This window comes from Lampetra fluviatilis, chromosome 37, assembly GCF_964198595.1.
Source record: "Lampetra fluviatilis chromosome 37, kcLamFluv1.1, whole genome shotgun sequence".
Lineage (NCBI taxonomy): Eukaryota > Metazoa > Chordata > Hyperoartia > Petromyzontiformes > Petromyzontidae > Lampetra > Lampetra fluviatilis.
In genome coordinates this window covers 3,402,929-3,419,659 of record NC_136311.1, presented here as the reverse complement: position 1 = coordinate 3,419,659, position 16,731 = coordinate 3,402,929, and the positions used below count along the sequence as shown (strand labels likewise).

The window sequence follows — 16,731 nt, the reverse complement described above, 5'->3', positions numbered from 1 at the left end:
TTACCGCAACGTAGCGCGGACGTTCCCGACGCACATTGGAAATTTCTCCTGCACGGTATCCATGCCGCAACCTGCGCCCTCCATGCCACAGCCGTGTTGAGAACCACCGCTTTAAGGCATCGTTCATGCCGTACGTAACCCGCGCATCTTCCTGAGCGGCGTGGCTTTCTCTCTCTCTCTCTCTCCGTGTCCTCTCCTCCCGGCCGCACAGAAGCTGGACTTCCCCGTGCTGTGCTACGAAACGATCCTGCGGCTGCTGCTGCAGGTGTGCACGGCGCTTCGGTTCCTGCACAATCGCGGGGTGCTGCACGCTGGGCTGTCCTCGCACGCCGTGCATCTCGTCTCGCCCGACACCGCGAAGCTCTCCGGCCTCGAGTACGCCATGCGCAGGTGCGGCCTCCCCCCGCGGCAAATTCCTCGATCTCTCTCTCTTCGGACCTGCTACGCTCGGAGTGGGACGGAGCGCCGCTCGCGACCAATCGTTACGCTGGCGACGCACGCGCCCGGTCGTCGTACGCGAGAAACGGTCGCGTTACGTTTGTCTGCGTTGTACATAAAGGGTTCTCGTGACCCCTGCAGTCGTTTGTGATTTCAGCCGCACTGCTCTGACGAATCGTAATTCATACTCAGCGAAGGAACGGTGGTGCAGTGGTTACCACGCTACAGTACGAAACCAGTGACCTGAGTTTTCCTCACTGCGACGGCTAACATCGATGGCGAGCGATATTCTAAACGGTCCGGGCTGCCTCCGACCCCGCCTCCCACCTCACCAGTGCGGTCAACTGCTTTTTGTGTTTAGTTTGTTGTCCTTCCCCGCACCTCCGATTAGCACGGTTGGCTATGTGCGGTGCGAAATAAATTCAACATACACACACACGTAAAAAGACAACCCCGATGACCGGAACGGCGTGGAGAGGCCTTTGTGCAGCAGTGGCTTGACGGAGGGGGTGGGGCGGTAAACACGGGGCGACCGCGCGGGGGCGGTGGCGAGTGCTGAGGCCGTTGCCGTGCGGTTGCAGCGAGCCCGGGGGCCGGGCGCGGCCCGGACGGCTCCTGCCCTCCGCGCTGCACCGCTGGCTGCCGCTGGAGGTGCTCGAGGGCAAGAACATCAGCGCCAAGTCCGACGTCTACAGCTACTGCACCATCGTCTACGAGATATTTTCAGGTCCGAACGTTCTTATTTATTTGCATCAAGGTCCCAGATTTTTGCAGAGTGAAAGCAAATAAATAAACAGAAATACATGAAAGAGTGCAGCGCTGGAGGTGTGAAACAGTGCAGCGATAGAGGTCGTGGCACACGCCTGATCACGTCCGATCTCACAAGCTAAGCGGGGTTGTGCCTGGATAGCGCTTGGTGGAGCGATCACCATGCATGCCAGGATGTTAGAGGCCGGGGGTATACGTGGTGGACAACAGAGGGCGGTGCAGAATCTCGTGTCTCTTGTTCACTGAGTGAATAAGTGTCTTGAGACTCGTGGAGGCTGTCCTGGGTGAGCGGAATGACTAAATATTGGAGTTGTGCACGGCCACGTTCATCTTTCACGCTGAGACGTTTCACATTGACCCGAGTTTATGGGCAGCATTGTCACCCAGGGACAGACGTCTGCTATGGAACCATTATGGCGAACAATACAACGCTTTATCTGATGGAACGAGCCGTTGAGCACCTGGCATATGGGCCTCGCCGCACTCTCCTGTTTGGATATTTCCTTTCACTTTTGTGTTAGAGCTGTGCGTTTTGTTGAGTGTCAGGTAAAGGATTGTGTGCGCTGGGCATCCATCGCCTGCGGCGTTTACACTTCATCAGGCTCTGTCACAGCAAGGTGTTCACAGGGTGTTCGATGAGCACCCAGTGTCAATTTTTGAAATGCCTTCCACCTGATGCCGTCAGTGTTTATGCATCAGCTCCATCCGTCTGGCCGTCCGTGACGGGGAGGGAAGTCCTGTAGCTCCCGTAGCGATCGCGCAAGATGAACTAATCCTTGTTGCTCCTCTCGGCGACGGCGCGAGCCGGTGCGTGGCGACGGGCAGGGCGCGGCGCTGGCTAAGCTCCCCGTGTCGTCGTCCGCAGACAGCCTGCCCTGGGCCGAGATCGACGATCCATTTGTGAAGAAGCTCCTGATGTCGGGGCAGCAGATGCCTGTGGAGCGGTCCTTGCCGGAACCGTGGCTGGACGTGGTGCACGCGGGGACGATCGTGGCCGCCCGGGAGCGCTCTCTCGCCCTGAGCGAGGTCCACTTCACCCTGCGCGAGGACTTGGCGGTGCGGTCCAGCGGCACCGGGCACGGCGCGCCCACAGCGACACGCGTCTCTTAGAACTCGCCGTCACTTCGCGAGATCGTTTGCCTTCTGCACGTGTATACGGGCACGCGCACTGTGTAGAGCTATAAAAACACACGTTCCATAAGCCTCATTGCTTGGTTTGGTGATAGTTTTGATTTGCACCAAGAGTTACCAACTGTGTGTTTATCTTGCGTCACCAGGAGTGGCACCGCGCGCGGCCACCGCCCGCGTCCCGCCGCTCTCCGCTGAGCTCGCGTCCGCCCGTCGATACCCCACCAGCCGCCGTCTCTCCGTCTGAGGGCGGCTCGCCAACTCTCACCCGGCCTCTCGCCACCGCTTATCGGAGCGACGCGGATGTGGGGATTGCAGCCCGCGACGTCACGGACGCCCCGGGCCCAACGAAGCAAGCCCGTCGTGCCGCTCTTCGGTCTGCTTCGGCCGGGCGAGCGGCCGAGCTGGGGTCAGCGTCCGAGCCTGGCCGACGCGGGGCGAGGGATGCACGTGTGGAGCCGGGCAGCCAGAAGGGACGACCGGCGCCCAAGCGGTCCGGCAGAACCGGGGAGAAGCCGGAAGGAGATCTGGAGGGAGCGCGCGTTGGACGCGAGGCAAGCGGGGGTCGCCGAAAGTTCCGCGCGTACAACGTGCCGCGTGGCGTGGAGTTTGACGTGAGTTTAGAGTCCAGCTCTTCGCAGGTGGAAGATTCAGCGAAAGAGGAGGCAAGTCTTCGGCAGACGTGGTCGCGCGCCGACGCAAGAGACGGCCGCACGGAAATCCGTTCCATGCGCAGAGACACGGTGAGCCGCCCTGAGGTGAGCTCGGAAGCAGAAGGCGGGTTTCAGTGGACAGCGGCCCAGCGGGGCTGCCCCTACGACGACGAGGACGATGATGCTGGAGAGATCGGGGAGCGTCCGTTCGGAGGGTGCAGGAGCGACGTACGCGATACCACGAGACTTGTGCCGCACGCGCTCGGCACCACCACCGCGATGTTGGAGCGCCGCTTCGAAGCCGGCATCGGTACGCTGGGGGATTTGGTGACCCACGACGGCCGTTACGACACCCATGCGGCCGAGCAACACCACGACACAGAGTCGGAGTGCGAGGGTAAGGCGGATCAAGGGATTCACCAGAGGGCTGCCGGAATGAAACCGAGGCAACAGCAATTTGGAGACACGAGCGGGCGGAAATCATTTCCGGCTGCAGAAATTCACGAAAGCGAACCGAGAAGTTCGGCGGAGCCCAGCTTCGGGCCACCGCTCGGCAGTGCAGCCGATCGCCATCAGGCCACCGGCAACGCTCCGGCTTGTATCGACGAGGTCGACCGTGCCGTGACCGCGCGCTACGAGACGTCACGGAGAGCGGGAACGCAGGTAGCAGGGAAGCTGGAGAGGAAGGGCGACCGTGGGAAGATGTCGGTCACAGTTGACGTCGCTTCGCTGATGGCCGTGGCTCCTCCGCGGCACTACAGGCCTCCTCCGCAAGGTTTGTCCGTCTTGATCGCGCGCACGGTCGTTTGTGTAGTCGGATCGTGATGTGGATCAGAGTAAGCGCCTGGTGTCGGTGGTTTTACTTGGTGCTTGTATGTTCACTGGTGCAGCGGTGCTCGTCAAGCAACCACGGCTCAACCAGTGCGCTCGTGCCGTCACCGCCATGAAGCCTCTTGACTGCCCTGCAGCAGAGCCAGGGGCTCACGCGGAGGTAAGCGATGTGTGCAGAGGCGTACAGAGTTTCATTAGTTGCATTGCCTGTCAACTGCAAATGTTGCTCAAACGGAGAGTTTCCGTGACGTCATTTTAAATGTTTAGCCTGATTTCGGAAAGAATTTCGATTTGTAGATTAGACAAATGAGATGAGAGGGGAGAGGCAGGAGAGTTGCAGAGGGGAGTAGAGTGAGATGAGAGAGGAGAGGTAGGAGAGTTGAGTGGAGGGGAGTTGAGTGAGATGAGAGGGGAGAGGCAGGAGAGTGCGTGGAGGGGAGTAGAGTGAGGTGAGAGGCAAGAGGTAGGAGAGTGCGTGGAGGGGAGTAGAGTGAGATGAGAGGGGAGAGGTAGGAGAGTGCGTGGAGGGGAGTTGAGTGAGATGAGAGGGGAGAGGCAGGAGAGTGCGTGGAGGGGAGTAGAGTGAGATGAGAGGCAAGAGGTAGGAGAGTGCGTGGAGGTGAGTAGAGTGAGGTGAGAGGCAAGAGGTAGGAGAGTGTGTGGAGGGGAGTAGAGTGAGATGAGAGGGGAGAGGTAGGAGAGTGCATGGAGGGGAGTAGAGTGAGGTGAGAGGGGAGAGGTAGGAGAGTGCATGGAGGGGAGTAGAGTGAGGTGAGAGGGGAGAGGTAGGAGAGTGCGTGGAGGGGAGTAGAGTGAGGTGAGAGGCAAGAGGTAGGTGAGTGTGTGGAGGGGAGTAGAGTGAGATGAGAGGGGAGAGGTAGGAGAGTGCATGGAGGGGAGTAGAGTGAGGTGAGAGGGGAGAGTTAGGAGAGTGCGTGGAGGGGAGTAGAGTGAGGTGAGAGGGGAGAGGTAGGAGAGTGCGTGGAGGGGAGTAGAGTGAGGTGAGAGGGGAGAGGTAGGAGAGTGCGTGGAGGGGAGTAGAGTGAGGTGAGAGGCAAGAGGTAGGAGAGTGCGTGGAGGGGAGTAGAGTGAGATGAGAGGGGAGAGTTAGGAGAGTGTGTGGAGGGGAGTAGAGTGAGGTGAGAGGCAAGAGGTAGGAGAGTGTGTGGAGGGGAGTAGAGTGAGATGAGAGGCGAGAGTTAGGAGAGTGCGTGGAGGGGAGTAGAGTGAGGTGAGAGGGGAGAGGCAGGAGAGTGCGTGGAGGGGAGTAGAGTGAGGTGAGAGGGGAGAGGTAGGAGAGTGCGTGGAGGGGAGTAGAGTGAGGTGAGAGGTAGGAGAGTGCGTGGAGGGGAGTAGAGTGAGGTGAGAGGCAAGAGGTAGGAGAGTGCGTGGAGGGGAGTAGAGTGAGGTGAGAGGGGAGAGGTAGGAGAGTTGAGTGGAGGGGAGTTGAGTGAGATGAGAGGGGAGAGGCAGGAGAGTGCGTGGAGGGGAGTAGAGTGAGGTGAGAGGCAAGAGGTAGGAGAGTGCGTGGAGGGGAGTAGAGTGAGATGAGAGGGGAGAGGTAGGAGAGTGCGTGGAGGGGAGTTGAGTGAGATGAGAGGGGAGAGGCAGGAGAGTGCGTGGAGGGGAGTAGAGTGAGATGAGAGGCAAGAGGTAGGAGAGTGCGTGGAGGTGAGTAGAGTGAGGTGAGAGGCAAGAGGTAGGAGAGTGTGTGGAGGGGAGTAGAGTGAGATGAGAGGGGAGAGGTAGGAGAGTGCATGGAGGGGAGTAGAGTGAGGTGAGAGGGGAGAGGTAGGAGAGTGCATGGAGGGGAGTAGAGTGAGGTGAGAGGGGAGAGGTAGGAGAGTGCGTGGAGGGGAGTAGAGTGAGGTGAGAGGCAAGAGGTAGGTGAGTGTGTGGAGGGGAGTAGAGTGAGATGAGAGGGGAGAGGTAGGAGAGTGCATGGAGGGGAGTAGAGTGAGGTGAGAGGGGAGAGTTAGGAGAGTGCGTGGAGGGGAGTAGAGTGAGGTGAGAGGGGAGAGGTAGGAGAGTGCGTGGAGGGGAGTAGAGTGAGGTGAGAGGGGAGAGGTAGGAGAGTGCGTGGAGGGGAGTAGAGTGAGGTGAGAGGCAAGAGGTAGGAGAGTGCGTGGAGGGGAGTAGAGTGAGATGAGAGGGGAGAGTTAGGAGAGTGTGTGGAGGGGAGTAGAGTGAGGTGAGAGGCAAGAGGTAGGAGAGTGTGTGGAGGGGAGTAGAGTGAGATGAGAGGCGAGAGTTAGGAGAGTGCGTGGAGGGGAGTAGAGTGAGGTGAGAGGGGAGAGGCAGGAGAGTGCGTGGAGGGGAGTAGAGTGAGGTGAGAGGGGAGAGGTAGGAGAGTGCGTGGAGGGGAGTAGAGTGAGGTGAGAGGTAGGAGAGTGCGTGGAGGGGAGTAGAGTGAGGTGAGAGGCAAGAGGTAGGAGAGTGCGTGGAGGGGAGTAGAGTGAGGTGAGAGGGGAGAGGTAGGAGAGTGCGTGGAGGGGAGTAGAGTGAGGTGAGAGGGGAGAGGTAGGAGAGTGCGTGGAGGGGAGTAGAGTGAGGTGAGAGGCGAGAGGCAGGAGAGTGCGTGGAGGTGAGTAGAGTGAGATGAGAGGGGAGAGTTAGGAGAGTGCGTGGAGGGGAGTAGAGTGAGGTGAGAGGGGAGAGGTAGGATAGTGCGTGGAGGGGAGTAGAGTGAGGTGAGAGGCAAGAGGTAGGAGAGTGCGTGGAGGGGAGTAGAGTGAGGTGAGAGGGGAGAGTTAGGATAGTGCGTGGAGGGGAGTAGAGTGAGGTGAGAGGGGAGAGGTAGGAGAGTGCGTGGAGGGGAGTAGAGTGAGATGAGAGGTGAGAGGCAAGAGTTAGGAGAGTGTGTGGAGGGGAGTAGAGTGAGGTGAGAGGGGAGAGGTAGGAGAGTGTGTGGAGGGGAGTAGAGTGAGATGAGAGGTAGGAGAGTGCGTGGAGGGGAGTAGAGTGAGGTGAGAGGGGAGAGGCAAGAGGTAGGAGAGTGTGTGGAGGGGAGTAGAGTGAGGTGAGAGGGGAGAGGTAGGAGAGTGTGTGGAGGGGAGTAGAGTGAGGTGAGAGGGGAGAGGTAGGAGAGTGCGTGGAGGGGAGTAGAGTAAGATGAGAGGGGAGAGGTAGGAGAGTGTGTGGAGGGGAGTAGAGTGAGGTGAGAGGGGAGAGGTAGGAGAGTGTGTGGAGGGGAGTAGAGTGAGATGAGAGGGGAGAGGTAGGAGAGTGTGTGGAGGGGAGTAGAGTGAGGTGAGAGGGGAGAGGTAGGAGAGTGTGTGGAGGGGAGTAGAGTGAGGTGAGAGGGGAGAGGCAGGAGAGTGTGTGGAGGGGAGTAGAGTGAGATGAGAGGGGAGAGGTAGGAGAGTGTGTGGAGGGGAGTAGAGTGAGGTGAGAGGGGAGAGGTAGGAGAGTGTGTGGAGGGGAGTAGAGTGAGATGAGAGGGGAGAGGTAGGGGAGCGCGTGGAGGGGAGTAGAGTGAGGTGAGAGGGGAGAGGTAGGAGAGTGTGTGGAGGGGAGTAGAGTGAGGTGAGAGGGGAGAGGTAGGAGAGTGTGTGGAGGGGAGTAGAGTGAGGTGAGAGGGGAGAGGTAGGAGAGTGTGTGGAGGGGAGTAGAGTGAGGTGAGAGGGGAGAGGTAGGGGAGTGCGTGGAGGGGAGTAGAGTGAGGTGAGAGGGGAGAGGTAGGAGAGTGTGTGGAGGGGAGTAGAGTGAGGTGAGAGGCAAGAGTTAGGAGAGTGTGTGGAGGGGAGTAGAGTGAGATGAGAGGTGAGAGGGGAGAGGGGAGAGGCGGTAGCGAGTCCACGGTTGATCTTGAAGACGTTGCGGTTGACTTGGAAGTCAATGCGGCATCTGATTGGAGGAGGCATGCGAAGCTTGGGACGAGGGTCTCGCGTGGACGGGCGAGCGTGGAGACTCGTGGTGGCGCCGTGGCCCACGTCCTCGTCGTTGCAGGCGCGAGGGACCACGCACGTCTCGGAGTGCGAGCCCAGCTCCCTCGTGGACGAGGTGTACGTGACGACGCAGCGGGGAGAGAGCGTGGAGAGCGACACAGAGAGCGAGGAGGAGATGGCCTGGCCCCGCGGCGATGAAGCGAGCGACGAGGACAACGATGAGTTGGCGCTGACGGAGGAGGAGCCGCGAGACGACTCGCCCGTGAAGCAGCTCTTCCGCAACTTGCGCGACGGGCACCAACACGCCGCGCCAGCCAGGTCTTGCAGGTAAAGCCCACGCTGTACTTACTGTCTGATATCAGCCGGAGTTTCCCGGGGCTGAACTATGGAAAATATTTCCTGCCTGCCCCCCCCCACCGCCCCACCCCACCGCCTGGTATCGGGGGAGATGTCTCTCGCCCTTGAGCTCTGGCCGTGCGTCGGTCCGTCCGCGCCCCCCGGGTGCAGGTTCATCTTGCCGTGTGATGCCGTGGAGCAGCCTGAGAGGGACACCCAGGGCCCCTCTGCACGCCACGCGTTGGGGGCCCCTCGTAAACCACCGCGCGAACAGGGGGCTCGGTGCACAGGTGGGTTGCGTGCGGTGGTCCGTGTCTGGTGCGTGCGCCACACACAGCTGGTGTTTACCCGTCTGGGATCTTGGAAGATTCGGGGTCACGCAATCAACGCCTTCTGCGTTCTCTTGCATCCCCGAGTCCGAGTGAATTCCGGCTCAAATGAGCATCAAGGCGGTGTTCATCTGCTGCTTACAGCCCTGCAGAGCCAGTGTTGGAAATTCCACATTTTTAGGACAAGCACTGTTGACTTCCCCAGAAAGTGGTAGCTATTTTATCGACCCCGGAGGAATGATGGGCCGAGACAACCACCAACGAACTTACAAGCTTTGGATTGTCAGCCGCTCGCTCTACCGCTGAGCCACCCGGCCGGTTACGGTTCTGAAAGCGACCCTGCCGTGCACATGGCCTCCGTCTGTTTACGGATGGAGGCCTCAACAAGGGCAGCGGTTTGAGTAAAACGTTTGGGAAGCTCTGCTCCACATCTTGCAGGTTCTTTGTTAACAGCAACTGCAGCTTTGGAAGTGTTCAAAACCACTGCAGATGCTGATAACCTCAACGTATCGAGGACCCCGACTCGACAGGTGGACGTTACCGCGAGTGTTACTGCGAAGCTCGCGCCGAGAGCCCCGTTGCGTGGTTACGAGGAGTCAAAATCTCCGACGGGTTTTCGTTTTGTACCGCGTGCTGCCGTGAAGCTGGAGACCGCGAAAACCTACGGCCATTCTGACGCCCAGCAGGCAGAGCGGAGAGGGACGCAGGCGGGGAGGCGGGGACCGTCTTCCCACGCGCGCCGAAATCGGGCAAGGAGGAGAAGCCAGGGGGCTCCGCAACCGCGTCGGTAAACACCAGAGGAGGCGCGGGGGAGACGGCGGCGTCCGAGCAGGGCCGCGCAAACTCGGCCCCGTGGGCCTCCGGAACGGGCGAAAAGGGATCCGGGCCGCCCGCCGGCAGCGTGGGGGAGAGCAGCGCGCGGCGGTTTGAGGTGTGGGAGGATGAGGAGGAGCCGGAGGTGCGTCAGGAGGCGAGCCCGCAGCTGGACGACAGCTTCGTGACCAAGAGGCGCGGGCGGAACACGCCCGGCGTCGTGGCGCAGGCCGGCGTCTCCGTGAGTAGCTACGGGCCCAGGGTGCTTGGAGCCGGGCAGGGGCCCCGCATTGCAGCCGCGTGGCGCCCCGCGGTGGGCGCGCAGTAGCCCCCTCTTGACGGGTGGATGAATCGTCACGATTGAAGGTCGCGATTCAATTCGCGTTAGAATATGTTCGACGAATGTTCTCGTTTGTATTGTTTCTTGTTTACTCTGTTTCATTTGAACACTTTTCTTCACTCCATCAGCCAAAATGTATTACTTGTGTATCCAATTCATGCATTGGTAAAATAATAGATTTTCTCCGCACACGTGAATTGATGCGTGCATTAAGAGCGTACGAATCGATTGTAAACAATGCATCGTTACAGGCTTAGAAAACAGGCATCGCGGTTGCACTCGTCGCTGCGCAGTGTGCACATTCACTCAGCTGGCAAGGACACGGGGCGAGTCGTTCGTTTTAATTCCAGAGAGTTGCTGTGCACGAGAGGGAGGGGACGATGATCGATGAGTCCGAGTATTTCACCCCTGAACTCGACGCGAGGTTACGTCGCGCCCAGTTTCTCCACCGCCTGCAGAGCCCCGTCGCCAGCGTGGAGGTGAGAGGGCCCACGCATTTTGCATGATCCCTGCGCTTGTTTTATCTGGGCCACCCCTCCGCCTTGTTAACCGAGAGACCTCCGAGAGCCGACTGCACGATTCCTCGAGACAGTTGACTCGGTGTGACACAGCCGAGGCGTTCGCTCTGTGGGTCGGTGACGCGCGTGTGTTGGGAATTTCACCGGTGATCACGCGAACACATCCGCAGGATTTGGACAGCCCCCAGCTGCGGCGCCAGGGCCTGGTCCGCCCCATGGCGAAGGGCGCGCAGCGCCGGGAACTTCAACAGGAGCATGCCGACGGCGCTGCTGCTCTGCACTGCGCAGGTAGATTTCGCCTCTTCGTGCACTTTGACTTCTTCACCTGCGATTTTCCTTGGAACATTGATTGGAACATTAATTTGAACCGGCAGCAAGAGCAGAGATGATGCCTGAATCTTGTTTTCTGACCGAATGTTCAGAAGAGGAGGATGAGGAGAGCGAGGGGTCATCGTCGGATGAGGCCGGGACACCACGACCTTCTCTCTCGCCCAGCTCAAGGTCGTCATTAGGGGTGTAGCGATGAATCGGTTTTCGTTTTTAAAGAAAATTATTCATTCTTTAATTAATTTGTGACCCGAATCTTGGCAATTCATCGAACCGTGTTGGGAAGTGAATGCTTACAGGCGTAGTAGTTAGCATGTGGAGAACGACTGTAGCATCAAAAACGACTGTGGTGGCATCGTGAGCATTCGCAAGCAGCAACTGTATTATCACTACACTTATGTCGAACACCGTATCTGTGCATGTATGTTGAACGTCTTTCGTACTGTACGTAGCCAGCCGTGCTAATCGGAGGTGCAAAACCGTGGGGAATAATTGGGCATTACACGAGAACCTCGCGCGTTGAGTAAGGATTAAGGAAAGCAATGGAAGCGACTGTGGGGTCGATGTCCAAGTATTGAGTTGAACACAGATTTAGACGAGGCTTTGTGCCTGTCATGGACTGCATGTCTTGCCGCCCCCAGGTCGCTGTCCGACACGGGCGAGCTGTCCCTCATCGTGCGTGACGCCACGCGGAGCCAGGCCCGCGGCCTCTGCTTGTCGCCCGGTGTGCCGAGCCCGTCTTGCCGAGCCGCCGAGAGCACCCCCAAGCAGCCCGGTGAGAGTCGCGGCGTGAGTGGGACGCCCGCCGCCGCCGCCGCCTCCTCCAGCAGCAGCAGGCCCCGGCGGAGCAAACCGTCCATGTTTGTCTCTTTCCCAGCTTTGCGAATCACCGCGTGTTGGAGAGTGGCCCGTGGAAGGATGCATCACAGAGCTACTTCTGAGATCCCTCAGAAGTAGTTCTGTGACCTCGTATGCGCACTAAAGGAGGCAATGCCCCACACATCCTGCTACAGCGAGATGTCCGGCACGTGGCGAGGGATCGAATTTTACAATTAAGTGAAATTTTTGTTATTTATTATAAAGTAAATTTTTTTTGTGAAGTTATTAATGACCAGGCTGAGACCACCTACACTTAAGAAGCTGGTGGATCATGGACAGGTGAAACTCGGATTTGAATTCTAAATCTCAGTAATGCCAGCTCAGGATGTGACCCCCCCCCCCCCCACCTGAGCCATCTGCCCACCTTCACTCGATCGTAGCTTTCATCCTGCGTTCCTTTGCGAGTGCACCGTCACCTGTTATCGCCGCTTAGTCTGGTTGGTCCATTTCTCAGGTTTTACCACCTCCTGTGAATAAGACATACTTGGTGTAATTAATACACATCGCCGTGTTTGTTTAAGATTTCATTAAGGCAAATAAGGACGGTTGAAGATCGCGTTGAGTTAGGGTCACCCCTTTGGCCTGCAGCCAGCAGCGACGCAGCGGCGAGCGGCCGGGAAGCGCTGGAGGACACGTCGGTGTGGAGGAGCTTCGGCGACGAGCTGCCCGACAGTTTCACCACGCCGGCCACCGCCTCCACGCGCCGGGCTCCGCCAACCATGCCAGTCGTGTGCAGCAGCGACAGCAGCGGCGGTGGCAAGGACTGGAACACACCGCGATCGGTCAGTTCTGGGATCGGTGCGGCTGTGGCAAGCGATCGCTGTCGAAGTCAGGTGCCGGCACTTGGCAGCAGAAGTTATCTTCACGTTTCTGCATTTTGTGAAAAATATTGTTGGGCGATTTTTTTTGTGTGAAGTTAATTCTCCGCGCAGACTGCCCAGTCCGGGAGGAGCCGGATGACGCCTGCAGAATCGGACAAGGTGGACACGGGGGCCACGCTGCTTCCTCCCTCGGAGCCTCGTGCAGGTGCGAGGCTTTCACCGCCGCGGGCCGTGTTGGCGCACGGTGCCGCTCTGGACGAATCTCACCCCCCCAGTCGAACCGAGACCACGAAACGCGACAACTCATGGAGTCGCCGCCGGGGGGCCGAATAGTCACACGTTTAGCACGTAGTGTTCAAAAGAACGTCCCCATCGTTTGTTATGTTCTGACGTGCACAAGCCTGTCCCTCACCGCCTTAGGCCATCAACTTGCGCCCAGTGACATCGCCCGCTCGCACGGCCCCCTCGCGTTGCCCGTACCGTCTCGTCGGCGGCACGTGGTGTCCCCTAAAATACACGACCTGAACACCGAGCGGCTCCAGTAGATTTGTGCCTAGGCCGTGCGTCCCGCGCTGTAACATTAACATCATGTCCTCCGCAGCCCACGGCGCTGCCGGGCGTCTGCACCGGGACCGTCCGGGGGGTAGCCCCTCCCCCGCTGCCCCCGCTGCGGACGGGCTTCCCCGCGGGGGCCCGCGCGCGTTGCCGGCTGCGGCCCACGGTGAGGGGCGTGAGGCCGAGGTGGAGCAGCAGGCCGAGGAGGGGTACGAGACGGCGCATTGGGCCGAGGGTTTCCCCGGCCGCGCGCCGGCGCCGTCCTTCATGTACGACACGTGCAAGGAGACCCCAGGCGAGTACTACTCGTCCCCCGCTCGTCACCCGCTCGACCCCCACGCCCACTCACCCCCGCGCCCACTCACCCCCGCGCCCACTCACCCCCGCGCCCACTCACCCCCGCGCCTGCCCCGCCCGCACAAAACGGGACATCGCGTACCGCTTGAGTTTGTGTTTTGCACGTTTTCGAAATGAAACGTTTTGCATTCGCGACGAGCTCACTCCCGCACCGTCCCCGTGCTTGACTCGTGGGAGTCTGTGCGATGCAGGGTCGTTCGCCAGGACGTGCCAGTGGGGATCGACCGACGACGATGACAATGGAAGCGAGATGAAGCCGGCGTCGGCTCCAGGCGAACGAGCAGAGGGGACGACCAGGGTCCCGGCATCTGATACCGACGGTGCCGCTGGCGGTGGCAGCGGAGGCGGTGGAGAAGGTGGAGAAGACGGAGAAGACGGAGACGGTGTCGACGAGACCGCGGGCGAGATGTTGACGGCCAACGCGCCGGACGAGCGCGACGTCGAGGGCGGCGCGTCCGGCTCCCAGCCCAGCGACAGCCGCAGCTCGGCGGACGAGATGAACTCGGCCTTCCTGAGCCTGGACACGACGGCGGCGATGGCGAGGGAGAGCACCTGGAAAGAGGAGGTGGAGTCGGAGGAAGAGGCGGTTGGCCAAGGGGCGGAGGAGGTCCTCTCCCACTGGCCGGCAGGAGATGCAGCGGAGGCTTCCTCGCGCGCCAAGCAGCCGCACACGGTCTCCCCGAGCCACACGGCTGCTGCTGCTGGTGGAGGAGGAGGCCACGATGGCGACGACCATAGGCCTGAGCGGGCGTGGCCTGTGGTGGTCACCGAGGAGGGCATCAGGTACCGGCGCACACGCCACCAATGACTCTTACGCAATCAGCAGGCCGCCTTCCATTGTGATACTGCGTTGGCAGTGGTGCACAAGCACAAGTAACTCAGACTCGGCACGTTCGTCAATAGCACTGCACTGAAGAGGAAACACGGAGAGGAGGTGACGTATGTCGCAATGGCCCGTCTTCGTGGCGGAGACATTTGATCCTGCATATTTGTCCAGAACGTCGCCTGTCGTTTATTCTCTCCTCTTCAGGGCCCTGTTGTTGACGAACGTGCGTAGTTTCAGTTCGACGCGCGTGGTTGTTCTGCGTTGGTGTCGTGCGATCACCGTGTCCGCGCGCGTTGGTTGATCCGCGCGCTCCGTCTTGTTGAACGGACCAGGGCTGGCGGCGCGTCCCCCGCGACGGCTGTGACCAGAGCCCCACAAGAGGCACAGCAGGACAGGGACAGCCTCGAGGAGGACAGCGGCTCGGGGTGAGCGTCTGCGAGATTCGTGGCGTAGTGCGCTTGCGAGCAGACAAGACTCACAGCCTATAACAATACGTTTTATCATTTCTGGAAAAAAAACAGCTGTGTTAAGATGTTAAAACACCAAACAGAAACCTTTTTTAAGGAATCCTGTCTGCATCAACCACACGTACTTATGGTGAACATGCAAATAGAAACCATGCTCTGATAATAATATATGCATTACCTTTGAAACTGATTGGTCCACACCAGAGGCAGCTTTCTTTAGAGCCTAGTCTCAAAGTGCTAGACCAGAGAACGCCAAGAGGCAAACAGCACAAACACAATGCACCATCAGGGCATTGAGAGCTCGGGGTGAGCAGCTACAATATGGGACCTTTCTTGCCAGTACCAGCCTCACAGCCTCTTGCCGGCTTTGCTACGCGCCCTCCACTTTGAGGGTGCCAAATGGTGGGATGCGCAGCGGGCAGTTCTTGTGCGACGCCTCGATTTGTCTCGGCGGCGCTCCCATCACCCGCGCGTGACTGGCGAGGACGCGGTTTGCTCCTGCGGTCGTCGTGTTTAGCGGCGAGGAGGAGAGGGAGGAGGAGAGGGAGTTCGCGGAGAGGGGCGAGAAAGAGGCGCTACCTGCCAGTGGCGATCCGCCCGCCTCGAAGGCAGCGGACGCGTCGCTATTGCCGCACTTCACCACTGCCGGTACCAGCTGTGTCCATTCCCGTGTGTGGGAACCGTCCACGCAATCCACATTCCCACCCACCACTGCACACACACCCCGCACACAGACTAAGATCCCCCAAATAGCCGAAACAGACTGTTGGCAAGTGCTGTTAGCGAGCACCTATGGCACACGAGGGGGGTGGGTGGCAAGCACCACGCCCGGACGCCTTTAGTGGCAATGTTTACACGTCATTTGCGGCCAAGTCGACCTAGGGGAGGCCCAGGGCTGGTTCATATAATCGTCACTGGTGTTGGTGGCCATGAGCAGGAATCTAACTCGGGTCGCTGGCTTCGTAGCGCAGCACGTAAACTGCTACACTATAGCCTCCCCCACCGCACACCCACCCACCCACCACCCACGCGCACCCACCACACACCCACCCACTGCACACACACCCACCCACCCACCACACACCCATCCACTGCACACACTTTTTGAATGAAGGACAGTACAGACTTCACTGAAAATCATAGCAGTACCTGGTTGTGTGGCTCAATTGAAGACCCTATTAATACACAGTGATCGAAAACACCCAATTGCACACCTTGCCCCTTCCCCATTACTCAGCGCACGGTGCACACCGCGCGCTCTGCCTTCTCACGCTCCCCCTGAGCAGGTAGCATCAGCTCGGAGCCGGCACGGGTGGAGACTCCCATCCAGGGGGCCCAGACTCCACGCCAGACTTAAAGGTAGTGGCACTGCTCCGCACATCCTCACGCAGGCTCCTTACACGCAGCCCATCCTGGGGAGATCGAGAAACGTGGAGACGGGCCAGGTAGACCTGGAGGATGGGTGGACCTGGAGACGGGGAGACTGGGAGACATGCAGAAATTCTACAGGAACTGACAACGATTCTAGTGAACTGAAGGCAGTTGTAAAACTGAACGTTTAAAAGTGTCGTGCCCGACGAACATTAAACGTGAAAAAAGCTCCCATGAATGTTTCATGAACATCTTTTATTCCAAAAATAGACGCAACTTTTGCAAATCGGCACTATATTTAGAGCTGACGTTTAAAAATAATTTTTTCAGAAATAAAGTTTGGCATTTCGAGACGTTTTATATTCGTCAAAACATCAGCTGATCGTGTTTGCGTGCGGTAACAAATCTCGTGCACCGTGCCCTGTCGTCCCCAGCGCGAGGGGTCCGGACCAGGCTGCCCGCACCGACTGTGAAATGACCGCGCCAGGGCCCTGACCTCCCCCCCCACCATCCCCTCACCCACTCATCCACTCACCCACTCACCCCACCTCCCGTCCACAAATCGCCAAGCGACAAGGGTTGCCACCTCTGAGGAACTATCAAATTGGGACACATCGTCCGAAGATGTGTTCCAATTTTTGACGCGTCCCAAACATGTCGGTCCTGTAACGCTTTGTGGGGAAAGTCGTCAGTGCTCGTCTTTTGGACACGCTCGCTCGCCCCCTCCAAAGGAATGCAGAGTTTACACGACTGGCCCAGGGCTGTAAATAGACGAGGTGGTGAGGAAGAATCTCGCAGTCGGCGAGGGGCGCACGCAGGGGACATGAATCGACTGGAGTTGGTTTATTGCTACTCAACTCACGACTAAGACCCCGTGAGACTCGTAACATCCCGGGAAGAATCGCAGACTTCCCAGGACTCTCCTGGGGAAAACCAGGACAGGGTGGCAACCCTCGTAGCAATGGCACCTCGGCGCTGAAAAGCAACGTTGAAAATTATAACGTTACAAACAGCGACATAAAACGTTCGCATGTGGTTGAGTTGCAGAACCGTAGTCTTGAGTTACAAAATATTGGAATGGTGACCC

At 59.0% G+C, this 16,731-nt stretch overlaps 1 long non-coding RNA gene across 1 annotated transcript; it reads left to right on the top strand.

The window, feature by feature from the left end:
* Window positions 1–13,704: 13,704 nt before the first annotated feature.
* Window positions 13,705–14,884, top strand: LOC144945405 (uncharacterized). Its single transcript, XR_013639653.1, has 3 exons — window positions 13,705–13,763; window positions 14,139–14,231; window positions 14,791–14,884. It is a non-coding gene; the product is annotated as an uncharacterized LOC144945405 (long non-coding RNA).
* The last annotated feature ends 1,847 nt before the right edge of the window (window positions 14,885–16,731 follow it).